The sequence below is a fragment of the Simochromis diagramma genome, unplaced genomic scaffold (genome assembly GCF_900408965.1).
Source record: "Simochromis diagramma unplaced genomic scaffold, fSimDia1.1 OVJJ01000565.1, whole genome shotgun sequence".
Lineage (NCBI taxonomy): Eukaryota > Metazoa > Chordata > Actinopteri > Cichliformes > Cichlidae > Simochromis > Simochromis diagramma.
This window is the reverse complement of record NW_024387304.1, coordinates 3,143,363-3,170,032: the sequence shown is the minus strand read 5'-3', so window position 1 is coordinate 3,170,032 and position 26,670 is coordinate 3,143,363. Positions and strand designations below refer to the sequence as shown.

The 26,670-nt window shown below is 42.4% G+C and overlaps 1 protein-coding gene and 1 long non-coding RNA gene across 3 annotated transcripts in view; one reads left to right on the top strand and one right to left on the bottom strand.

The window, feature by feature from the left end:
* The window catches only part of LOC120716733 (potassium voltage-gated channel subfamily H member 1), a 101,484-nt gene that overhangs the window by 50,170 nt on the left and 24,644 nt on the right, over positions 1 to 26,670 (top strand). The gene's annotated exons all lie outside the window — the stretch shown is intronic.
* On the bottom strand, positions 1,059 to 13,291 carry LOC120716738. The gene is made up of 3 exons (XR_005692032.1): positions 12,629 to 13,291; positions 8,221 to 8,226; positions 1,059 to 1,069 (listed from the first exon to the last, which is right to left on the bottom strand). It is a non-coding gene; the product is annotated as an uncharacterized LOC120716738 (long non-coding RNA).

Genomic DNA, 26,670 nt, shown 5'->3' with positions numbered 1-26,670 from the left:
TGAACAGAACACTCCTAAGGACGTTTTATGACACTGTGGTGGCGTCTGCCATCTTTTAGGCTGCGGTCTGCTGGAGTGGTGGAATGGCAGAGAGGGGCAGGGGGAAACTCAACAAATTGGTCAAGAGGGCCAGCTCTGTCCTGGACTGGCTGCTGAAGTCCATTGAGTATTGGGGAGGAGAGAATGTTGTCTAAGCTAAGATCCATCATGGACAACACCTCACACTGAGCAGCTCGTTCAGCAGTGTACTTTTACACCCACAGTCTTGGAAGAAGTGCTACCGCAGGTCATTCTTACCAGCAGCTTTTAGACTCTATAACACAGGTTATCTTACTGATCAGCAGTGATGGGAATAATGGTGTTACAAGTAACGGTGTTACTAACGGCGTTACTTTTTTCAGTAACGAGTAATCTAACTAATTACTATTTCTATCGTTACAACGCCATTACAGTTACTAACAAGAAAATGTGGTGCAGTCGCATTACTATTTTTCAACAAACAGACGGCTGAAGCTTTGTTCAGCTTACCGCATCTTCTATCAGTTGCACGGAAGTAGCTTACTATGTAAGTAATCTGGGCGCTATAGTTTTAAACAGCTGCTTGCGCTCCCGCGGACAGCAATCACTTTCTGGCAAACGATCGCTTTTTGGCACAACACCTGAATATAAGGGGGCAAAACAACCGCATGAGTGCTGCTGTTTGACTGAGGAGGAATAAAGTAGTCATGGTAAGCCAATCACATAAGGACTGTTGACACTGTCACGTGCAGAGGCTGTTTATGCTGTATCGCGGGAGGGAAAGAAAAACTGAGCCGCGCACCTACTGAACCATCAGCAGCAGGTAATGCTATGCGAAAGAGCTGGGTAAGCACCTATATCAAGTTATCAATCTACAACTTCAACTAAAGCCCAGTTTGTGTAAATCTGTGGTTTCCACTGCAGGGCTAGACAGGGCTTGCCAGAGTCACTCGTAATTTATTACACTACACTCTTCCCCCCTCTACACTTTGGGTGTATTTTTGCATCATTTTGCAAACATGTCATTTGTCAGATGGCCTGTGTGCTTTTCCTTTGTAATGAACACGTTGAGTTGGCCCTGACAGCCCTATTTGGCCCTTTATGTGGCTGCTGGAGGTTCGTGTTTGGGTCACATGTCTGATGACCTTGGAAACCGCAGGCCAATGAGCCTATTTGTGGCTCTCTGAATGTACATGGACTGCACCTGACCCCAGGAGTCTAGGACTCTTGGGCACGGTGATATATACCAGTTTTTAAATTGTGCTGATAGGCCACGTAAAACCAGAGTCATGATAAAAAATATATATGTGGTGTTTTTCCTTTCCTTTACTTCTTTAAAAAAGTTAGTAACTGATTTACAATATTCTCAAATTAATTAATTAATTAATTACTTGAAAAGTAACTATTGCGTAATGTTTAACCCTCTGGGGTCCAGGGTATTATTGGCCATTTTTAACTACTTTTGATTTTACCTCTACATTTTACCTTTAAAAACTATTTACCTTGCCTTGTTTGGTATCATTCTTTTCAGCACAACCTCACAGGTCTGAATTTACAGTTATGTTATCATTTTGACATACTGTGTTAACACAATTGATCTAAAAATCAGACAAAAACATAAAATCCGAGTAGAAAAAGTTATATTTTTATTGTAACAACCACAAACATGTTTAATGAATCATATTTCATAACTTTAAATGCAATTATAAATTGTCAATTTTAAAATCCTATGCACAAGTTTTGCAAACAACAAAGTTATTTGCAGCTATTTATCTTTTACCCTTTTTCAAATAACCATTTCAAACTATTTACATAACAATCAGCTGTTCTGCATTCAACAAGATGCCACACAAATTATTTGTGCCACTCCAAACAAAATTATTTCTGTCCACTATAAAGGAGAACATCACAGCCTGATACCTGCAGGTCTGACAGCAGCAGGTGTATCACTCCTGTTTCTACCTGGAGACAGCAGTCGCCTCTAGGGATGGGTATCGTTTAGGTTTTATCCGATACCGGTGCCAAACCAGTACTTTTGAAACGGTGCCGGTGCTTAAACAGTGCTCAAACCGGTGCTTTTTTTTTTTTTTTTCTTTTGCCTGTCCCGTTTGGCTCTTTTGCCATCAGAATTGTTGTCTAAAGGCAAAGAAAGATGCCCAACGGATTTACTTTACCAAATTGACCATCCCAGCCTTGCCGTAATGGTCCATTTGATTCACCTTTTATTGTTTATTTTATTTTCACTTGCTGAATACGGGACAGACTTGACTGGGGGGAAAGAAGGGGAGAAAGAAAGAGGGAAAGAGAAACAGCTGAGAAGAGGGACGGGGGAGAAGGGCAAAAAACAAAAACCAACAGAATGGGCAGAAAAAGAAAAAGAAAATGCATATATCGATCACCTGGATCACCTGTTGAGAAAGAAAAAAGAAAACAAGCAGAAGAGAACAAGAGTAATAGAATAAACAGCATCACAATGATATATGGGAATATGACAGTAAATACTAAATATTAAACATTATTGTACAGCACAGTAAGATCAACAGAACACAGTGTGCTTTGAGGTAGGAGCCAAAAAGGGTGTAGTTTGTGGGTGTGATCACCCGTGTGTACACCTGTGAGCATGGACGCGCTTGTTTTTTTTAAAAGGTTCCTTCATGTAATGATCTGCTAGAGGGTGTGGGGGGGCCACAGCCCCGTCCTCCAGGGCATGAAGCAGGTATGGAGGAGATCAAAACTACAGACATCCAGAGGCCCCCAGAACACAAGAGACCAAGGAAGACCAACAGAGGGGCAGCCGCGCCACTGTCCCAGAAAGAGCTGAGGAGAGTCCCAGATGAGGGGTCACTCAGCAGCCGCAGAGCAGAAGCCAGGGGGGGTTGCAGTGATGCGCCCGTGAGCTCCGCCGGCAGCCAACTGTGCCTGGCTGTGCTCAAACCGGTGCTTAAAGAATGGAGAACACAAAATTGGTCCAAAAACCTCTCATGTTCAGCTGTTTTTTTGTAAAAAGATAACAATGTTAGCCTTTTCTGCAGCTATGGGGCATATATGGCATCACTCTTGGCTGGAAGCAGTGCTTAAACAATGGAAAAAACACAAACTTTGTCCAAAAACCTCTCATGTTTAACTGTTTCCCTCTTTTTCTTTGGTCATTTTAGCCTTTTTGGCCAGGGTGAAGGGAGTATCTGCCATCAAACAAGAAGACAGCCGCATGTAGCTATGATGATGTTTGCTAGTTCACCTTACATGCATTAATGTAATAACGTGGTTAGCCTACTCAACGTAAATTACACACGAACAACATTAAGCTACTCACGCAGAGAAGAACGGCTGCTGCTGCCATCATCATCCTCATCATTTCTGCTACACTGGCAGGGCTAGGGGCCAGGACTCTCCTCTTCGGGTTTTTGGGGGATGTTGCTCCGGGTCTGATAACAGGCACCACACCCACAGTAGATGCGCTCGGTGTGAGGTCTCGCAGCAAGCTATCAAATACGGCGCATTTCTCGGCTTTTAAAAAAACGCTATGCGTCGCCAGGTGTTTCATCAGATTTGAGGTGTTACCTCCTTTGACAGTATCACAGTATCAGCTTAAAGCACTTGTTGCTGCTGAGTTTGCATATTTTGCTGTGAAGTACAGCCAGACTTTTGACCACTTCGCCTTGGGCATTTTTAATCTGTAGCTCTGCTCTAAAAGAACGAACGTACCTGGACCCGCCTACTATCCTCGGAAACGTAAAATGATTGGCTAGAATCTAAAGTGTATCACAGCTCAGGAAAATAAAGCACCGAAATAAAGCACCGAAATGTGCGCTGCTTTTCGGTCTGGTTACTACCGTTTATGTCAGAACCGGTGCCATCATGGCACCGGACACCGGTACCCATCCCTAGTCGCCTCATTGTTCTGACACACAACACAAAACTATCCACAACACTATACATTAACTACACACTCCAAACACGCTAAACGTCACAAATCTCTCACATCTCAAAACTCGCTCGCTCTCTTTTTCTGCTGTCTGTCTGTCTTTCTCTCTCTCTCGCCGTCACTCCTAAAACTTCCCCCTCTCCCTAAACGACCAAATGTCATGTTGCCATATCATTTTTGATTGGTCGACATTGTACATTTTTCCACCAACACGAACAGGCTGTTTTTTGTTTTGTTTTTTTATTTTTTGGTCATAAGCAGAGAGTGCTTGCTAGTGCTGTCCTTAAACAGTAAACGTGACGAAACTATTGAGGAAAAAACTCCGCGTATATATTGTTTACCTTGACTCTTGTGATTAGGCAGAGGATAAATAGGGGGTCCACAACGCTCTTATGGACACTCCCAACAGGGCTTAAAAATCTGTGACTCTGTACCAATTGCTCTTAGAACTGAAGAAGCTTCTCAGGTGAGAGGTGAAACGCCTTCAAGAAACTTATAGAAGTCCAGATACTTTTCTTTCCAAGCTCCTTAGACTACAATGACCTGGATGACCGAGGACCTTCACAGACAGACCATAGAATTCTGTTTTTAGAGTTTTAGAATTCAGTAGAATTCACAAAGGAGCTCACAGCTGTAGTTGTTATATTTACTGGGGAAATGAGTAAGGAGGACAAGGGAGGGATTTGAGGCAGGTTTCTAAGGTGTCAGGAATTGACATCACCATGTTAAAGAGTCTAGCTGCTACACAGAATGTGCACAAGTAATTTGTTAGTAAAGTAGCTGTAAAATTTGCATACTATAATTATAATAGTCTATTTATAGGTTATCAAAAGGCTTATCTGGGCATACAAGAGTTGTACCATGTATTTGTTGTGCCATCCCTTTTTTGCCATCATAAGGAGAATGAGTAAAGGAAAAAAGTTAGATGAATTGTCTTTTGGGCAACATCAGGGCTTCTCCTCCTGGGTATCTTGACTCTTGGCCCGTAAATCTGTGTTAAGAGATGAAGTTAGTGTGGTTTTCATGTTAATTCTGTGGTCTAATTTCCATATTCTGTTTGACTCCTGGCTCTGCCCCATGATCCACCCTATAACTGGCAGAAAAATAATGAGTCAATATAAGCTCAGCTCTCTATACAACCTGCCTCGCTCACAAACTCCGATGGATGCATCGGAGAGCAACTTGCATGCATGCAACCTGGAGCACACAGGGAAACCAAATCACCAACCTTTCGGTTAGTAGGTGATCTGCTCTGCCACCTGAGCATCCCCTCATGCTATGGTGATCTGTGACCACTGCTATCCTGCTTTATATTTTGGGTTGCATGATGCTGAATCATCCACAAAGACCCTCAGAGTTAGCCAGCGGCACGTCCTATGGGTCAGCTCTGAATGCGCAGATTCCAGAAATGGCTCCTATAAAATCATGTGGGAGAAGCAATGACCTTTAACTGTGATATTTTTTAATAAACACAAAGTGATACCATAACCAACATGCAGCTAGTAAATACATGTTTTTTTTTACAGGAATCAGTGACACAGAATATAATGTGGGAGCTAAAGGGTTGAGTCTGAATGGCCCACAAGCTCATGTGAACCTACAATGTCTTTTGACCGTCTGTTCTCTGTCATTCCCCCTGCTCCTACAGCAAAAGGGTAATTCAAACTAGGTGGAGTCTGTAGTTTTAAATCAGTAAAAGTTTTGTCTGGGTGTCATCAGTCCGCTGTAATCTGTCATGTCCAGTCAGTCCCCTCCCATGTATCATTGCTGATATTGGAGCATCTCATGACATCATGTCAAAAAATAAATAAATGACATTTATTTATAAAATAAAATAAATTCCTTGTGATTTTGGAATGAGTTGGATCGCTGCAATCCTTTTTACCCACAAGGACATTCCATCTGATGTGTGATCCAAAGCCCATTTTAATTTGGAGAGGCGTACTTTGTGACTGTTGTCAGTGAGGTATTTTACAACACTTTAGTTTCAATCTTGCAGGCCGGCTTAAAAGGAGAACACACTATTAAATCATCAATGTATAAAAAAATTTAGACCCCCCTCCTAAGAGATGAAACTCTACATGTTTTCTTTAAGTGCACTGTTATCAGTGTAGGGAATAACGCGTTATTAAGTAACGCTTTACAGTAACTACATTATTATTGTGGTAACGAGCACGGTAACTAGTTATTATGCCAAAATCAAGAATGCGTTAATCGTTACTGGGATTTAGATAGGGTCGTTATTTGTTACTTCGTGTGTTGCATTCGACTTATCTCGGAAATCAGAACACGGACCTGGGAATGATGTCACACTCGAGTAAATGGCATTCTGGTTAGCCTCGTCAAAGAAGTCGGGATTCCAATATGGCAATGCCCTTGAAAATGGTTGTTTTGCTAGCCCTCTACAAAAAGAAATTACTACTAAACACATATGCAGCTATAGCTGGACTCGGTGGGCAGATGGAGATTTTTCGTTTCGTTTCGTTTTTTTTCGTAACGGTATAAACAATGAAAGGTGGTGGATTGGCCAGATGCTGGCAGATGTGTAAAAAATAACTCAACTGTTTGGTGGTGACATGGTGGAGCTTCCACAGATTCAGTTACATTAGCAAGTGGTGGAGGCCAGCAGGTGGATGAGGGAAAGGTGAGACAGGAGAAGGAGAGACCTGGGGCGGCCAGCGGTAAAAGGTATCAGGGGAACTGAACTTCAGGTAAGAAGTTATGACCTGGGTCAGATATAAACCAAGTTTAGGTGGAGTTTATTTTTGTTGTGCTAACTTTTTACAGTAAGTTACAATAACTCGTACTGTGTACTAGCTAGAATGACGGAGTTTCTATACAGCTGGGCGGGTGCTATGATGTTACTGATAGTGAACTTTATTTTATTCATAAAGTTAGTTAGTAGAGTTGCCAACTGTCCCGTAAAAAACGGAATAACCCGGTATTCAGAGAAAATATTACGCCTTTCATATTGAGCTGAAAAGGAACGTGATTTGCCCCGTACTTAAGCTAGAATGAAAACAAGACACAAAGCTGGAGTTATCCTGTACGCTGTACAGCTGCTGCTTCTTCTCTCATTCTGTCCCCTCCCTCTCCTGTTGCTACTTCAATCATGAAACTGATCAAGAATCAGGTGATCGGCTTTTCTGTCACAAGTCCAGTCTCTCTTGTTTGTTTATCACCCATTTTGAACCAGAAAGAGGAACCCGATGTTGTGCTAAATAACAGCAGCACATTTAAGCTTGATCAGCTGTCGTTAGAATTTATTTAATATTACTTTCTAGTATCAGCTGATGTTTGCTGGAGCCACAGCTGTAAAAGCCGCTGGTCATGATGTCGGTTTGGATATGTGGTGAGAGGGAAACATGAAGGTGAAACTAGGAGACGTCCTTACTGAATCATCAGAGCTGAACAGGTGATGGAGAAACAGGTTTAGCTTTTAGGTGACATGAATGAGTTGAAGGGAAGTTATGAACTGTTTCTGAGAGACAAATAACACCTCTGTAGCTTACAGCTGGTAACTGTGCAGGGGCGGGTTTAGCAAAGTTTTGTCAGGGGGGCCAGGTAGGGCATTAACAGGAAAAGGGGGGCACAAACAAAATACCCTTCTTTCTTATTCTCATTTAAAATGTCTAGCTTTTAGTGAATAATTATCCGAATCTTACAACCAATGTTTTCATCTGATGTAAAATGTAGAGAAATCCATTATTGTACATAGTAATTTTTTCCAGGGTCCCATCATAATTTCCTCAGAAGTAAGTACTGTGTATATGATGCCAGTATTTAGCACATTTTCTAGATTCTGTACCAGTACTGTGTAGGGAAGGGTATCATTTAGGTTTTATCCGATACCAGTACTAAACCAGTACTTTTGAAATGGTGCCGGTGCTTAAACAAAAGAGCACTTAGCACTTTTAACAAAATGCTATACGTCGCCAGGTGTTTCATCAGATTCGAGGTGTTACCTCCTTTGCACAGTATCACCTTAAAGCACTTGTTGCAGGCTGCTGAGTTTGCAACTTTTGCTGTGAAGTACAGCCAGACTTTGACCGCTTCGCTTTGGGCATTTTTAATCTGTAGCTCTGCTCTAAAAGAACGTACGTACCTGGACCCGCCTACTATCCTTGGAAAGGTGAAATGATTGGCTAGAATTCAAAGTGTATCACAGCTCAGGAAAAAAAGCACCGAAATAAAGCACCGAAATGTGTGCTGCTTTTCGGTCTGGTTACTACCGTTTATGTCAGAACCGGTGCCATTATGGCACCGGATACCGGTACCCATCCCTAGTACTGTGTGTAAAATGCCATCAAAAAGTCAATTAAGTTTTATTTTGATTTTTTTCTTTCTTTTTATTTCTCACCTGTCTTTCTGTCTCCTTTCACTTTTTAACGGTTGCCATGTTAGAAAAAATATTTTGCCTGCCATGCTGTTTATTGATGTGGTAAATAAATAGTTAATGAAAATATCACTAAATCTGTCATTTATTATTTTTAATATTCAGTAACGATCATGTCTCACCTGTAGTCGTCTCTGTCTTAATGTCAGGTTTCCACTATGTGTTGTAGATAGTTCAGGAGGTTAACTCGACCAAGCAGTCTTCGGGATTCAGCTAAGTACTGTTTCGAATACCAGAATAGGGAGAATGGTGTAGGTTTAAGTTTATTAGACTGATACATATATACCAACAAGACAGTGTACATCACTGTCACAACAGTGTTTGTTTTCATTCAAAGGCCTCTTTGGTTCTTCCTATAATGCCTGGTGGGCCAGTCTCTAGTCAAAATGCCTGGGCTGATTTTTTTGTCCCAGTCCAGTACTGTATGGCTCTATATACATGTTGGAGTAAGCATGATCTAGGGTGTTCTCTTCCCGTTGGGACATTTGACATGCTGATAGAATTTTGGGAGTACAGTTTTCTTGTCGACCTTATTAAAATCACCTGCAACAATGTGAACACTATCAGGCACCATCAGGGCCTGCTGTTGTTTGTCAGTGGTGTTCAGCAGGATGGGAAGCGCCATGTTTACACTGGCGTCGGGTGGAATGTACAAAGCCGTGATGATCGCTACTGTCAGTTCTCTTGTTAGAAAAAAAGTCTGGCATCTTTTAGATATGTACACGAGGTTTGGGGAGCAGTTTATGTCTATAATTGTCCCATTGTTGCACCAGCTTTCATACAAATAAATACAGACGCACTCTGGTCTGCTCTTACCGGAGTCCTTTGTCCTGCCCCAGCAGACCAGAGTGCGTCCTGCTAGCTGCACGCTAGCATCGGGTATTCCGGATTAAGCCAGGGTTCGATGATGAACAAGGCACAGCAGTCATGAACATAGCAATTTCCCACTAGTTGCAATTTCAGGTCATCCATTTTATGCACAAGGGATCTGGCATTGAATAGATATAGGCTCGGAAGAGGTGGCTTGTGTGGTTGATTCCTTAGCATGACACCGGACCTGCAGCCCTGCTTTTGTTTCCTCTCCCTCCTCCGTCTCCTCTCCCTTCTCTGTCCATGCTTATGCTAAGGCATGCATTGCAGTATTCAAAATTATTGCATTAATAAAATTGTTTTGTTGTTGTTGTTTGTTTGATGTTTAAAGGGAGATGCGACTGTAAATTCATTATGTCATGTAATGAATATGAAGCTATTTTGCTTTTCTTAAGTATTGCAAAAATGAAATGACTGAGCCTCACACAGGAATATCGTTGCGACGTGTTTACTAAACCTTCTGTTTAGTCACATGTACCCAGTGTTGGGTACATGTTGGGTAAGTTATTTGAAAAAAGTAATCAGTAACTAATTACTGATTACTTTCCACAAAAAAGTAATCCTGTTACTTTACTGATTACTTATTTTCAAAAGTAATTAGTTACTTAGTTACTTTTTAAAAACATGATTTACAACCTGAATAGGTAATAAAGCGATAGACCTTTCAGCCCAATTCTACTTTTTCTGCATAATCCATCATATAAAATGTAATCAAATGAAAAAGTCTCTTTTTAAAACTTGTTTTATTAGTTTTAATCTTTTAACTTTTAACTTAAAGACGTTTTCTTCCCACGCAGTGTACAGTGGATGCTAATGTTTTTGTCACTTATTATGGAATCAAACTCAAAGTAAGGTCAGTACTTCCACGCTTTTAAATGCTGCACGGTCATATGATCTCTCGCATTGAAAGTATTAAAGTAGTTTGTGCAAAACTGTGAAGTGAGGACTTAAAGTGGTTTAAGTGACAATGTGTCGAGTCCAGTAGTTGAAGTGAGTGTGTAATGGTATGTGCAGAATGTCAACAGTTCAAAAGCCTGATCGCTTGTGGGTAGAAACTGTCTGTGTCTGCTAGTGCGGGTCTCTATTCACTGCTTCTGGCTTTAATGGCTTACCGATGCTTACTTGGTCCGAAACAGACCAAGAACACAAGAAACAAAAAACAAATAACCTGGAATCCCAAACAGAAACAAAAAAGGTACAGAACCCTGACTCCAGAAGTCCAAAGAACACAGTTTACGATGTGGACATTCAGGGGGTTGACCCGGAGGACGATACCACAAAAGTCCATAAACACCAGGTTCCGGGGGCCGACCTGGAGGTCGACGGTTCAACAGTCCATAACAGAGCAGGTCTGGTGGCCAACCGTGTGGACGGCAATGGCGGCGACGTGGAGGCAGCTCGGGCGGCCGACCGTGCGGACGGCAACGGCGGCAACGTGGAGCACAGTCTTCTGATTGGAGGTGGCAGTGCTGGAGGTAAACAGTCCAAAAACACCCTGCTTAAGATTCTGAGGAAAACACAAGTCAGGTTGGGACGTTTCACAGTTCATGTTACCATGATTTGAATCCATATTGTCATCTTCAAGTTTCAACATGAGTTCATGATCAGCATTTTCAGTTTTCAGTTCATTGAAAATAGGAACAGCAGGCAAAACGTGATCACACATCATCTCACACTCAGTCTTTTCATACTTTATTTCATGACCTGTCTCCTCTGAAATATCCTTACTTGCTATGAAAGCATAGGGGCCTTCTTCAAGTAGCTCATTGGTGAGCAGAGCAGAGTCAGGAAGGGATGCATTAGCCACAGATAACTCAGTCTTTGATGGAACCCCAGGCACATTAAATGACACAGAAGAAAACACTTCCACCCCACTCCCCACACAATTAACATTATGGCCTGTGGAAATCTCTTTCAATCTAAGTGTAGTGTCAGAGGTCCCTACAAGATTACTAGGTTTGTCCATGATCATCTTTGAAACAAATTCTCTTGGCTGTGGCTTGGTTAGCAGAGCATTACTCAGCCTAAAGTTAGCACTGGCTAATTCTGAAACAGTGTCTTTATTTTCACAAACACACGAAACAGGGGATTCCCCGGTCAGCTTAGAGGCTGAACAGTCAAACACCTGTTCGGGTGGCGGTGACAAGAACACAGGCTGAACCTCTCCAGTGCTGGAATTCACAGTCCATGTGGGTCTTACTCCTTGTTCATAGAAGCCAGACGAACAGACCACACCATTCTCAGTACTAGAGTCAGCCATCTTCACACTATGAGTCTCTTTTAACTTTGACTCTTGAATCTGTAATTCTGAATCTAGTTCAACTTCTAATGTTTCAATGGAGGCTGGTGATGAAAGACTGCATTCACTCACCTCCGGTCGTTGTGCAGTGCGACAGCGATGCGAACGCCGTTTCTTTTTGATGGTAGTTTCGGATGACCCAGACAGCGGTGCCTCATGGGCACCAGGCGGTGTTGCAGAGGCTGGGGAGCTGGGTGCTGACGGAGCGGTAGGTTCCCGGCAGCTCAGGGGATCCCCGAGAGCCAGGCGAGTTCCCAGGAAAATCTCTTCATAGTTAGGAGTGAGCCACGGCTTCTACCAGAGCTCCTCCTCTAGTTGAGCGCATGCAACGAGCTGCCGCTCTTCGAGGTCGAAATCCATGACCTCCACAGCATCCTCAGCATTCTGTGACGGCAAAGTGGAAACCGGCGAGCTGAGGGGCGGAGCGGGCGCAGAAGGGTGTGGCGCTGTGGCGAACTTCAGCGTGCCAACTCGCACGCTTACAGCTGGCGGTGGCAAGGCTGCGCAGCCGCGGGGCTGTGGTGATGCAGCCCGCGAACCAGGCCACTGATGCTGCCATGGACGGGGTTGGAGGATGTTGTGGAGGTAGTTCAAGATCAGAGGGGGTAGCGCTTCTTATAACTAGGGAAAAGCCTTGACGCTTACCCGCAACGAGTGAAGTAACTTCCTCCCTCTCCTCCTCTCCTCCACTGGCAACATAACAACTCCACTGCCTGGATTACTTCTCTGCTATGTGTTGCTGGGTCCGTCATGGTCAGGACGTACTGTCACCGCACCGGGGTGCGCCGGTGTGTTTGTTGGAGGGGGCCCAAAAGCAGACACTGGAGGCAAGGAGCTGGTTTGCAAACTGAAGGTGAGCCTTTATTTCGGCTGAAAACATGAAACTATGAAACACCAAGCACAACTATGATAAACTATGACGAACCTATGACTGACCATGATAACAAAAGGTAAAACTATGACTGTGACTAGATGACATGAGGGAAATTGGCAGACATCCTAACAATGAACAGTAAGAGACAAAGGACTTAAATACATGCATGAGGTTATCAGGGGAAGTGGAGACACATGAGGAAACAGCTGACTGGGGTAAACATAATGATGCACAGGAAATGTAAACTAAAACACAACGACATGAAAACTAGACTTTCAAAATAAACAGGAAAACATGACAAGACACAGGCATGACAGCATTAACCAGGCAGACCAGAAACATGACACATAAGACACAATAAACAACAATGGGAACTTTAACACATGGGAACACTGCTGACACACATAAACCTAATGACAGGGCAGGGGAAGGGAAACTAAATACAATGAACAAAGAACATACTGGACTCTTTCAAAGTAAAACAGGAAACATGGAGACGTAGACATGGCACACAGGGAACCTGATAAACCATGAACTAAACTGCAAACTAAACATGGCTGAATAACTAGATAACTGAAAAGAAACTGTAATACAGATGAAATAACAAAACAACATGAAACTCAGAAACACTGGGTCGCATGACCCAGGACCATGACAGGTTGCCCACAAGTGCTCTGGGATATCATGCAATTCTGGAGGTTCTGGGGTCAACTGGCATGGTTTCACTTGCTGAATATACTTTTATTACTTTTATTTTTATTAGCAGCTAACAGCTCTTACAATACTACTGTCTTGTTGCATGGTATGTGACTGGCTACAGGACTTTTTGACTGGCAGGCCCCCAGTCTGTCAGGATCGGCAACAGGACTTCAGCCAACATTATTACAAACACTGGCGACTCCTGGCAACTCCACAGAGTTGCGTCCTCAGTCCCATCCTCTACACACTGTACACCCATGACTGTCACCTCCAATAGGGAAGTTCGTGGATGGACAACTCCTTCTTCCCCACTGCAATTAGTCTCTTGAACAGCTGACCTATTTTAACAGTAATAATAATTTTTCGCACATCAGGTCATCTTAAATATTAAACCAGCATATTAAGCTCATAGCTCTTTTGCACACAAATCTATTTAACACTTCAATTTTTGTCTCCATTTATTTATTTATACTACAGGGTGGCCATTTAGAAGTCGGCCATCTTGGATACAACTTTTGTTTTTTCAATAGGAAGAGGGCCATGTGACACATCAAGAAAAACAATGGTGTGCTTGGTTTCAACGTAAATTCTTTCATGAGTTATTTACAAGTTTCTCTTTGTTCACAGCCATTAACATGTCGAAGAGGTTAACACGTGAAGAGCGGATCGAAATTGTGTTGATATCTGGTGAACGCAGTAACCGGGTCATTGCAGCAGATTTCAATGCAAGACACCCTACGAGACCACCCATCTCCCATGCTACAGTTAGCAAACTGCTTGCTAACTTTCGTGAAACTGGTTCAGTGTTGGATTTGCCAAAATGTGGATTGTTACGGCCCTAGCAGGGCCTCTCTCTCTCCTGAGGGTGCCTGTGTGGGCGTGTGTTTTCTAACCCTTCACCATCCCCAAAATGGATGACACAGCTGCTAGTGTACAGGTGTCTAGAGGCTCGTTTGTGAGCAATAATATTCACCTGGTTCCAGTCTTCTGTGAATCCAGTGTTCACAGCTTTTTCAGTGTATTCGAACGCCTGGCAACTGCACTGCAGTGGCCTCAAGATGTGTGGGGGGTGATGTTGCTGTGTCGGTTGACAGGTAAGGCTCAAGAAGCGTGTTCTGGTCTGTCTAGGCAGGACGGCCTGGTTTATGGAAAGGTCAAAAGGGCCGTCCTCAAAGCCTATGAACTGGTACCTGAGGCCTACAGGCAGCATTTTCGACGGTTGGAGTTGGCTCAGGGACAGTCCTATCTTGACTTCGCCAGGGAGAAGGCGAGGCTCTTTGATAGGTGGTGTGCGGCAAGCCAGGTTAATGATGTGGGGTCCATACGTGAGCTTATGCTGGTGGAGGATTTTAAAAACTCTGTTCCTAAGTCTGTGGCCCTTTATTTAAGTGAACAGAGGGTTACAACTCTACAGCAAGCTGCCACCCTGGCAGATGAGTTTAGGCTGACTCACAAAGCAAGTGCTGTAGGACAGGATATCCCTCTGCACTATAGCGCATCCTGGACAGGTGAGAGTGGGCCAGCTAAGAAGGAAAACGCAGTTATGGTGTTAAGACCTAGGCCCAAACTGTGTTTTTTCTGTCACAAGCCTGGCCATGTGGTTGCCAATTGTGTCAAACTGGCACTCAAACAGAAAGCCCACTCAACACAAAAGGGGCCTGTTTTGAGAAAAGTCAGTCGTGGCTCTCAAACTGACAAGCTTGCCAGGCCTACGGAAAGGCTAAACCTGGAGCACAATTGCTCGGTAGCACCTCGTAATCAGTGTACGAGGCCAACTAACCCTGAGCTGCCGCTGGTTGATCCTTTCTCCGGTTCATGTTCAAAACCACCCTTCAGATCTGCACCCCTTGCTAACAAGTATGTCTGTGTTTCAGCAAAGCCCGCTAGCTGCCTGCTGGGTTCTCCACACGTGATAGTTCGAAGCCCTGGCTATCCCATGGGACACTGTTTCGAGGGTTTGGGGCCACTCTCTGGGAATGTTGTGAACCCACTGAGATGGGATTGGCAGTTTCCGCAGGCAATGCCTAACCGGTGCTATGGGGTTTGGTAGGTGGAAAGCCTGCAATTTCTTCATGAAACGGCTATGGACTCACTTTGTGTTATCGTAAATTTGACAAACCATGGGTTTGCATTTATGGGAGGGGGTGTTACGGCCCTAGCAGGGCCTCTCTCTCTCCTGAGGGTGCCTGTGTGGGCGTGTCCCACTACCTCCTACCTGAGATGCCACCTTTCCCTCCGGCGCAGCTGACTCCCATCAGCAATTAAGGGTATTTAAGCCCCGAGAAAGGTGAGCTCTGGGCCAGAGTGCCATTTGTGTGGTTTACAGCTAGTGAGCTGAGTGTTTTTGTGGGGTTTCCAGCTGGTGAGCTGTGTTTTGTGGTTTTCAGCTAGTGAGCGGCGTTTTCCTTTTGACTTTATGCTTTATTGACCAACGCCTGAGTTTTGTTTGTGTTACTTTTATGGTGATAGCGGCTTGTCCGTCTCTTTTAGTTGAATTACTTCAATAAAACTGTTTTATTTAACTGTTTCGCCTCCTTGACTCCTTTTTCTGACCCGGTCACTTTTGTTACTTCCCCCTCACCGCCTAGACCCCCCCAGGGGAACGTAACAGGATGCAAGAAAACTGTCACTAATGAAGAAACATCAGTGGCTGTCCCAGCTTCATTCAGCAAGAGCCCACAGTGTAGCATTCGCCGCACGCCACTGGAGAATGGCATTAGTTGAACATCCCTTCGGCGGATATTAGCTACTCACAGATGGCACCCTTACAAACTCCAGCTACTGCAGCATCTCAATGAGGATGACCCAGATCGGCGCACAGAATTTGCAGAATGGGCAAAACACAAATTGGAACAGGACCCTCAGTTCACGCAGAAGATTTTGTTCAGTGATGAGACAAACTTTTATGTGAATGGTGAAGTTAACAAACAAAACCACCGCTATTGGTCTGATACTAACCCACATTGGATGGATCCCTCCAAGACTGTTGGACCAACAAAAGTGATGGTTTGGTGTGGTATATGGGGTACAATGATAGTGGGTCCATTCTTCATCAATGGAAACCTCAAGGCCACTGGATATTTGAAATTGCTACATGATGATGTGTTTCCCTCTTTATGCACTGAAGCTGGCACGTTCCCTGAGTTTTTCCAGCAAGATGGTGCACCACCACATTATGGGTGCCAGGTCCGAGTATTCCTAGATGAACAGTTTCCTGGAAAGTGGATTGGTCGTCGTGGGCCAGTTGAAAAGCCCCCAAGGTCTCCCGATCTGACCCCCTTAGACTTTTATCTTTGGGGTCATCTGAAGGCAATTGTCTATGGTGTGAAGATACGAGATGTGCAGCACCTGAAGCTAGGGATACTGGATGCATTTCTGCAGGCATTTCTCCTGCGGTGTTGCTATCAGTGTGTGAAGAGTGGGAGAAGAGGGTTGCATTGACAATCCAACACAATGGGCAGCACATTGAACACATTTTATAAGTGGTCAGAAACTTGTAAATAACTCATGAAAGAATAAAGTTACGTTGAAACCAAGCACACCATTGTTTTTCTTGTGACATTACCAATAAGTTTGATGTGTCACATGGCCCTCTTCCTATTGAAAAAACAAAAGTTGTATCCAAGATGGCCGACTTCTAAATGGCCACCATGGTCACCACCCATCTTGAGGAGTTTGCCCCCTCACATATACTAATGTACCACAAACAGGACTTTAATATCACCAACCATTCCCATTGTATTAGGGTGTATCCATATAAATGGCCCACCCTGTATTTCTATTTTATCTGTTCTAGTTCTGTTTGTACATATTAACCCGATATCTGTGTGTGGACAACAGAGAAAGCATTTCGTTGCACAGAGACATGCTTTTCTTTGTACACATGACAATAAACACTTTGAATTTAATGCTTAATCATCCAGGTTTTATGTGTTCCCACATTAAAAACAGCCTTCATTATTTCTCAACCCCATGTAGTCCCATGCTCGAGATATTTTGTCCTCTGCATTTAACCCATTCACTCAGTGAAGCAGTGGGCAGCTACTGATCCAGCACCCGGGAAGCAGTGTGTACGGTACCTTCCTTGCTCAAGGATACATCAGAGTAGCCGTTCGTTGCCTTTGAACCCCTGACCAGTCTACCTACTGTGTTATCTCTGCTCAGGCTATTCCTCCATGTTCTTTTCTCCCTCGTTGTTATCTACTTCCTCCTTCTCACCACTGCTGTCTGCCTCTACCACATCCTGCAGCAGTTCATAGTTGTGACATGTACAATCTCAACTGTCCCATGGGCAGTTTTTCTTCAGCCTTGTCTTATTTTTCAGTCTCTTCCTCTGAACCTTTACTCCTTGTGTGGCAAATCTTGAGTCCTTTCACACACAGTGATATTGCAGATCAACTTGCCAGCTTGTGATTTGGAGGGCATCTCTTTATCCATGATTGTTCATACAAGCTGAAGCTGTGAAATGTTTAGCCAAAAACTGAGCCTGAGTGTAGTTCTAATTATGTTAGTGATGTGGGTAGGTGGGTTGATCCAGGTCCAGGTTTACCTGCTACTGACACACTGAGACTTTTAAAAAATATAATTTTTCATCCTGTTAACACTGTTAACACTTTCCCTCTGATTCTTCTTCTTTTTTTGTCAAAAAAATATTTTACACTGCATTAAATTACCCCCCCCCCCCCCCCCCTTTTTTTTTTTTTCAATCATCTTCTTTTTCACCTTCAGGGCAGTTGGTCCTTTCTCCCCTCACACTCTAATCACAGCTTTACTCAGTTTCATACAGTTTAAATTGCAATAATCAATATTTCCTTAAAAGCCAGTCATTTTATTTGGCAAAACACTTCAGCAACTAATCCAATCAGCTAGGCCAGGGGTCAGCAACCTTTGACACCCAAGCAGCAAACAAAAGCTGTTGTGAGCCGCCACCCTTATATCTCCTTTGGGCTTTTGGAGCCTTGACCTGACTTTTAAAAAAATAATTGGGGGGAAAAAAGCACTATGCTGCTGAAAGATGAAAAATAGATATTTGCAAAATTCTGCCTAAATATGTATTTTACCTGGTTAATGTGTGTGGCGGGGCGTGGTCTGCAGCGCCGCTACACTGGAGGCGGACGCACCTGAGCGGCACCCGCAATCGCGCCTCGCCGCCTTAACGTCTCCGCTCTCTCTGCTGTTGTGTTGGTGTGTGTCGGGCTGTGCGCTTTAACACCGGCTGTATGCGTACAGCAACCGTGTGTGAAAAGTGGTCAATAGAGAGATGCTGAAAAGCGGGTTCATGCAAACATCGTCGGGTCTGCCGTGGTATGTTTACAATGGGACTTCTGCTCCTGAACCTCTGCGCACAGCGTCTGCAAATCGGGACTGTACGAAGTGACTTTCATCTTTACGCAGGACTGTAAGCTGTCCTCTGTGAGGCGTGAGCGGTGTTTGTCTTTAACATAGTTCACGGTGGAGCTGCTGACATAATGTGGATCCAAAGATCTAGAATTGTCTCGAAGTCTCGATAAATGCATGGCGTTTCGCAGGGTATATCGGCTTCCGCAAGTGTGACGCTTATTTTGAGCGATCAAAAAAAATAATAGAATATAATTTTATATTTATATTTCAATATCACAATAATCTTCCAATTTAGAACTACAAGTTAAAAAAGAACTAACATAAATAAAATACACTTCAGCTAATTACTTTAAAAAAAAATTATTTTCCCAAACCACGCGGAGCCGCACTAAAAGGACTAAAGAGCCGCATGCGGCTCCGGAGCTAGGCACTGCTTCAGTTTCCACAGCCAGACAGTTTGTTGACACTGTGCAGTGTCTGCTGTCTGCTGTCTTCTGCCTTAGCTGAGACACCGTTAATATCTACCAGCAACTTTAAATCTCCACACAATATTCCAGGCTTCAGTTGACCTCACACATGCTTACAGATACAGTTGTTGTCTAAGTAACCTAAGAATTTGCATGGGTCAGCACCCATAATCTCTATTTTAAAATATTCACTGACATTCTTATTTGATCTTTTCTTTTTATACATATAAAAATTCCTTAGGCTTGCTTTTTTCCTGATAGTATTTGCAGTCCATCACCTACCTGCTTCTGCTGATGATAAACTTGAGACAGTCACCTTCCCATCTTAAATTTTTTAACATTATTTTACTTTAATTTCTTTTCTCTTTTTTTCCCGCACGATATTTAGAGGACGTCCCCTACCTCCACCCCATTCTTTGACTGTATTTTAAAGGCATCAACTGCCTTTAACCAAATTTCCTTGATGATATTTTAAGGGTGTCAACTGCCTTAACCCAGAATTAAAAATATTTAATCATTCAATACTACAGTCAAAAGTCCAGAAACAAGCAAAAAACAGAGTTTGCAAGAAACAAAATGCTGGAGTCTAGAAAAACAGAATCTAAAAGTCAAAATGCCAGGAGCAGGAGACCAAAACAAAATTAGTCAGAGACCAGCCATGTGCCTGGAGAAACAGTCCTGGGGTATACCACAAAAATAGAAGGTAGGAGAATAAACCAGCTTTATTCCATGGAACCATCCAAGCTATATGCTCATTGGCAGGGGAACAATATGAGAACAGCCCCACCAGGACTGGAGACGGAGCATATGAGAGAAGGACGCAACCCATAACCACAATGCTCAGTAGCTAGTGGATCTAGACAATAGCAACCTCCCTCAACAGGGTCAAGTAACCGTCACAGTGGCATACATCTAAGAACAGGTCTCCAGTATCAAGAGTTGAACAGTACAAGTCCCTCACACTCCTGATCCCCAAGGATCCGCCTCAGTACCACGTGGAAGGTCCTGTTAGGGATCATAGCAGCTAAGATGAACAGGCACATGGCTCAATGCATGAGGGGGGCACAGAAAGGAATTGGCAGCAATATAAGAGGAGCAAAACACCAGCTCCTGTTAGACAGAGCAGTCGCCCAAGACTGCAAGACCAAAGTGACCAACCTGTGCACTGCCTGAATTGGCTACAAGAAGGCCTATGTCTCAGTGCCCCACACATGGATCCTGCCAGTGGCAGGAGTAAGCTGGACTGAAAGACAGCACAGAGGCACTAATCATGGCAGCACAGGAACATGCTCTGAGCAGTGAGCACAAGATCTATAGAGGCTGGGGTCTACCACACCACAAGACCCCAGGTGCAGAATGAATTGCTCCTGAGACAATCCAGCACACAACAGCAGGCTGCAAGATGCTGGTAGGCGGGGCATACATAGAATGCCATAACCAAGTGGCTGGCATAGTATAGAGGAACATCTCTGCTGGAGGTCAAAATTTTGTTAAATATGAACAAAATTATAGCAGAAGTGCTGCCATGTGTCTGGCCAGAAAGAGTGTATCAATTTGTTTATTTGGAATTTCAATTAAAGGCTTCAGTTAGTTAAGAGTATAAAAAAAAACTATTCATATTTGCAGTTTTTTCTTGTTAGACAATAACTGAAATAAAAAATAAAAAAAAAACACAAAATTTTCGGAAATATTTGTGGGTGTTTTATTTTTTTCTCAAAGATTTATTTATTGCTTTTCCAACAACATTTTAACCAACAGGAAGAGAGAGTTCAAATAAAATACAGGAGGAAATTAATAAAAAAAAAATTGAGTGTATAATACTAATGTATGTACATCGTGTATGAACAGTGTTGGGGAAACACATAGATATAGTTATACATACTTTCCCATGTAGATCATTCAGATAGTATTACTGAAAAAAACAAAATATATCTATATATTAGGGGTGCAACGATATTCGTATCGATATTGAACCGTTCGATACAGTGCTTTCGGTTCGGTACGCATATGTATCGAACAATACAACATTTGTAATTTATTTTATCAATTTTCCTTCTGACGATGCTGTCTGTGTTGAGCGCTCAGTGAATCTGTGTTCGACTACTCCGCCTAGGCTGCACTGTCGAGCGCAGATCCACTGAGCGCTCAACACAGACAGCATAGTCAGAAGGAAGAGCGCAGGGCAAGCTAGCAAGACAGAAGTTAAGCTCTCCTTGCAACATTCAGATCTGGCGTTTGGAATTATTTTGGTTTTCATGTGACGTATGACCCTGAAGGTAAGCGAGTCATGGACTAAAGTAAAACAGTATGTTGGATGTGCCATGCAATGCTCAATTACATTGGTGTGAACTAGTGTGTTAGCGCAGTTAGCTCGTTAACGTGTTTGCCGTCTAGCCCCATGCACAGAGCGATCGGCGGTAGCTCGTTAACGGAGATTTGCCGTGTTGTGGCGTTAAGGTCATTTCAACGAGATTAACCTGAAAGCACTAGTGGGAACACAACGAATATTACTGCACATTTACGCTGACATCATCCTAGTGCAAAGACAAGTGGAAGCAGACAAAAAAAAGCAAGCATGCTACTAACTTTAGCCGAGCCATTTAGACAGCTGTTAGCACATGATTCTCCTTATGCTGCTGAGAATATAGCCCAGAAGAAGCGGATAGTATAGCTTTTATTTTGGAAAGAGCCATTTCTCTGTAATAAACTCTCTTTTCCAAAGATGAGTGATTCCTCAATCAGATACAGGGCTTGCAATATCGCTAGCCCGACGTCCCGGAGCTAGTAATTTTTTCAGTCGGGCTACCAAAATCTATCTCTTCCCTGCCCGTCGGGCTATTGTAGGAAGGAAAAATATATGTCAATGCTTTTGCATTCTTTCAGAAATGTAGCTGGGTAATTATGTCATTGGCATCGGTGAGCCACTGTCAATATGTGACATATTGAAGTCGCGTTTGAATTTGCGCTTGTTTTTTTGCTTTCACTTTGCAATCGTGCAAACTGTGTATAGAGAGCGACAGCACTGATCTGTGAGTGATGATAATTTGTGCACCAATTCCTCTGACATCGTCTTATTAATCGTTAGCTTACTATGCAAACATGACAAGTGAAATCTCCCGCAGCAAGCTTAAACATGTGAGAGGTTGATCGCGCAGAGAATCGCTGAGCTTATGTGAGTGAGCGTGTAAAAGCATTTCAGTTCTGCTGAGCCAAATAAGACAGGTCAGGGTGAAGAAGTGACAGCCAAAGAAAAGCTTACCACAAAACGGAGAAGTTATGACAAATCAGACTATAAGGCAAAAAGAAAGTGCAGCTTTATGGTTTCATGGACAAAAGAATTTCTGTGGCTGCAATATGATGAGCTAAATAACCAGGGCTGCACATAAGTGGTCCGCAGGTGTGCATTCGCTGTCAAAATAAAAAACACGCACAAGGGTTAGGGTTAAATTTAAAAACTGTACTTTTGAGTTAAAATATATATTTATAATTTTAATAAATGACAAATTAAAAATGCATGAACATTTTTTTGTATCGAAAAAATATCGAACCGTGACACCAAAGTATCGAACCGAACCGAACCGTGAATTTTGTGTATCGTTGCACCCCTAATATATATATATATATATCTATAGATATATCTATATATCTATAGATATATTTAGATAAGTAAAATAAAACAAAGCAAAACAAAACAAACCCCCCCCCCAAAAAAAACAAAAAAAACAAAAAAAAACAACAACAAAAAAAACAACAACAACCCCCCCCCCCCGAAAAAACAAGGGGAACAGACAGTGCTCCAGAAAAAAACAGGTATAACACAGTGAGACATTAGGTTTAAGTGCATTATTCCAGTGCTTCGGGCTAAAGTTTAGTCCAAGGGTGTCAAGTTAGTTAGAGAGGCATCCGACCTAACGGTTGCAACAATAAGCTGTGTCCTCTTCAGTTCCAGTCCATTTAATTTCACATCTCTTCTCCTGTCCTTCTATTGAACAGTCCAGCACTCGCAGGCCCCCCAGGTTCTCTTTAACAGCTGCAACACTACTTCTCCCATACAGGTTAAATGGATATAGTCATTTCTGATCACTATCGATCATCTCCTCACTTTCCAAAAATAACAAAAAATTTCCCCACATTTTTTTTAAAGGAAGCATGTTTACCCTTTATCATAGACGTAAGTTTTTCCAAAGCGAGGGATTTTGACAGTGTCGACAACCAAGTTCTCAAGTGTGGTCTACTAATGGATCTCCATGATTTGGCTATGCTATATTTCGCCTGTAACAGGCAGAAGTTGTGTTTTTTTGGTTAACTTTGCTCAGCTGGATTTCAGCGGGGAAAATTCCTAGGATGCATAGTTTAGGACATAGATTCAGCTTGACACTTGTAATATGCGCAATTACATCTAAAACTTCTTTCCAAAACTTTTGGATTTCTGAGGATTCCCACAGGCAATGCATCAGTGTGCCTTTTTCCCCACATTTAACACATATGTCCTGAGTTTTGGGGTCAAATTTGTTTAATAATGTTGGGGTGATATATGTTCTCATTAGCCATTTAATACTGGATTAGTTTAAATTGGGTGTTTATGGATTGTGTTTGGGCTTTCAAGCAGGCTTTTTTCCATTCCTCTGTAGTTATTCTACACTTTAAGTCTTGACAGCATGCGAGTCTTTCTTTTTCTGAGGATGTTTGAGAACCATCTCTGAGGTTGCTGTAAAAACGGGATATTAAACCCTTCTTCAGCTGATGGTTTATTGCTATGTCCTCTAATGAGTTTAGAGTGGGCAATGTTAGGGATTTTTGAGTTTTTGAAATGAAGCTTCCGATTTGAAGAAATTTGAAAAAATGTTTGGTTGGAATACCAAATTTCTGTGTCAAGCCATTAAAACATAGTAGGGTGTCCTTGTCAAATAGGTCTGCAACTTTGCACAGGTCTCTGACGGCCCACATTTTAAAGCCCAAATCTTTCCAACCGGATTTAAAGGCCCTATTGCCCCAGATAGGTGAGAATTGGGATAGTGCTGGCGTTTCATCTTTAAACTTGAGTGCGTCGAACCAGACACGGATGGTATTTTTAACAAAGAGGTTTGATGTATCTTTTATCAGATCTTTATACTTTGCGGAGTACAGGTAAGTGCTGAGCGGTAAGGGGGTAGTGCTTGTCCTTTCTAAAGTTACCCAGGGTAAGGTTGTCGTTGAAAACCAGCATGAGGCCGCAGAAAGCTGGGCAGCCCAGTAGTACCGTTTGAGGTTTGGAACACACCGACCTCCCCTGTCATATGGGAGATATAGTAGCGAAAGGCGCAGTCTGGCTCGTCTATTATTCCAAATGAATTTAATGAATATTGTTTTTGCCTTTGTGAAGAAGTCATCTGGAGGGCTGAGAGGAATGACTTGGAAGAGATATAGAAATTTTGGAAGAACGTTCATCTTGAGAATATTTCCGCGTCCAATCAGAGAGATTGGCAGCATAGACCATCTATTGATTAAGTCAACAACAGAGTTGATTGTAGGAGAGTAATTTGCATGTACCAAATCATTAATTTTTGAAGTGATTTTTATACCTAGATTGGTAAGACTGTCTCTGGCAACTTGAAACATTGTTTGAATAGGTGGTTTAATTCTTTCAGAATGTTTAAAGAAGAGGATGGCCGACTTGGATTCATTAATTTTATAACCGGAAATATTGCCAAAGGAGTTAATTGTTTTGAGTAGCTGGGGAATTGAGCTCTTTAATTTGGACAGCATTAAAATAATGTCGTCCGCAAATAATCCAATTTTGGACTCAATATTATTTGTTCTAATGCCAGAGATATTTTGATTGCTCCTTATCGCAATAACCAATGGTTCAATTGCTAGGACGAAAAGAAGAGGCGAAAGGGGGCAGCCTTGACGTGTACCTCTACCTAGATAGAATGGTCTAGATATGATGTTGTTAGTTCTAACTGAGGCTATAGGTTTATTATATAATATTTTGACCCAGGTCATGAAGTAACTGCCAAAGCCAAATTGAGACAGTACCTTATAGAGATAGTTATGTTCGACCCTATCGAAAGCTTTTTCTGCGTCCAAGGAGAGCAGAGCCATGTCTGGATGTTCTGAATTTGAGTAAAGTACATTCAGTACTCTGCAAATACCATGCTGCGCTTGCCGGCCTTTTACAAAACCATTCTGGTCAGTATCAGCGAGAAGATGAAGGTATCGTTCAAGTCTGTTTGCCAGTACTTTACTTATTATCTTGGCTTCAGAGTTTATTAATGAGATTGGTCTATAAGATTCACATTTTGTAGGGCGGTTTCCCAGGCTTAGGGAATACCGTTATGAGTGCATTACGCAAGGAGGGGGGAAGCTCTTTTAAATCTTAACTTTCCGTTAGCATGTCGTACAGAGGGCGTACTAATTTGTCTTTAAATATTTTGAAAAGGTCTAGTGGGATTCCATCTGGGCTGGGAGTTTTTCACATTTTTAATTTATCAATTGCAATCGACAGTTCACTCATACATAACTGAGAGTCTAATTCACATCGAGCTTCTTCAGAGAGTGAAGGGGTGCTTATTGAGTCAAAGAAGGATTCTAGTGACTCTTGAGTCGCATCTCCTGTTGAGGTATATAGTTGTGAGTAGTAGAGTTCAAAGAGTTCATTTATTCTGTGAGGATCTGTGGTGTTTTCGTCTGCAGTTCTAATTTCATTTATTGTTTGTTCGTTCAGTAGCGTTTTTATGCGCCATGCCAAAAGTTTTCCTGCCTTCTCCCCTTGGTCATAGTAGGTCTGTCTCAGTCTAAATAGTCCCGCTGAGGCTTTCTCAGTAGTTAATTTATCATATTTTACTCTTAATCTTAAAAGTTTTTGTTGTTTTTCTTTAGAGTCATTTAGGTTTATCTCAAGTTCCACTTCTTTTATTTGACCTTCGAGGTCCAACATCTCAGTATAATTTTTATTTGCTTTGTTTTTGGTGTAGCTTATCATCTGCCCACGTATAAAAACCTTAAAGGCTTCCCATCTTACTGAGGCTGTAGTTTCGGATTTATTAAAGTAAAAATAGTCATCAATATTTTTGCCTACATATTCCAAGAATTTTTACTATGCACCCAGTGTGGTTTTAAACGCTAAATAGGATTACGTCTAAAAGCTATTGTAACTGAAAAGTTAAGCGTGGTTAATGAGTGGTCAGATATAAGCACACTTTTGTATGAACAGCTGTTAATTCTGGGGATAAGAGAGTTTGAAATAAGAAAATAATCTATGCGACTGCGGCTATTATGACTGGCTGAATAACAGGAGTATTCTCTCCCTGTTGGATTTTTTAATCTCCATATATCTTTAAGGTTCAATTCAGACATAAAGTGTTGTATGGCTTGTCTAGATTTTGGATGGGAAGAGTCTAAACCTGATGATCTATCAAGCTTAGGCTCTAGGGTACAATTAAAGTCCCCCCCAACAATTATCTCACCGTGGAGGGCTGCAATAGAGAGGAATAGATTGTTATAAAAGCTGGAGTTGTCTAATTAACTAAAATTAAGTCTTGGTTCAGCACGGAGCATTGTAGGATGATGAATCTCCCTGCAGGGTCCAAGATGTTTTTTTTAATACACATGGGCACTGATTTATGAATGAGTGTTGCCACTCCTCTAGCATGTGTTGAGAAGTGGCTAGAGAAAACCTGACCTGGCCATCTCCTCCTTATCCGGGCAATTTCACTCGCAAGTAAGTGTGTTTCTTGAATAAAGACTATCTTTGGGTGATATTGTTTAATTCTATCCATTACTCTTTTCAGTTTAATACAT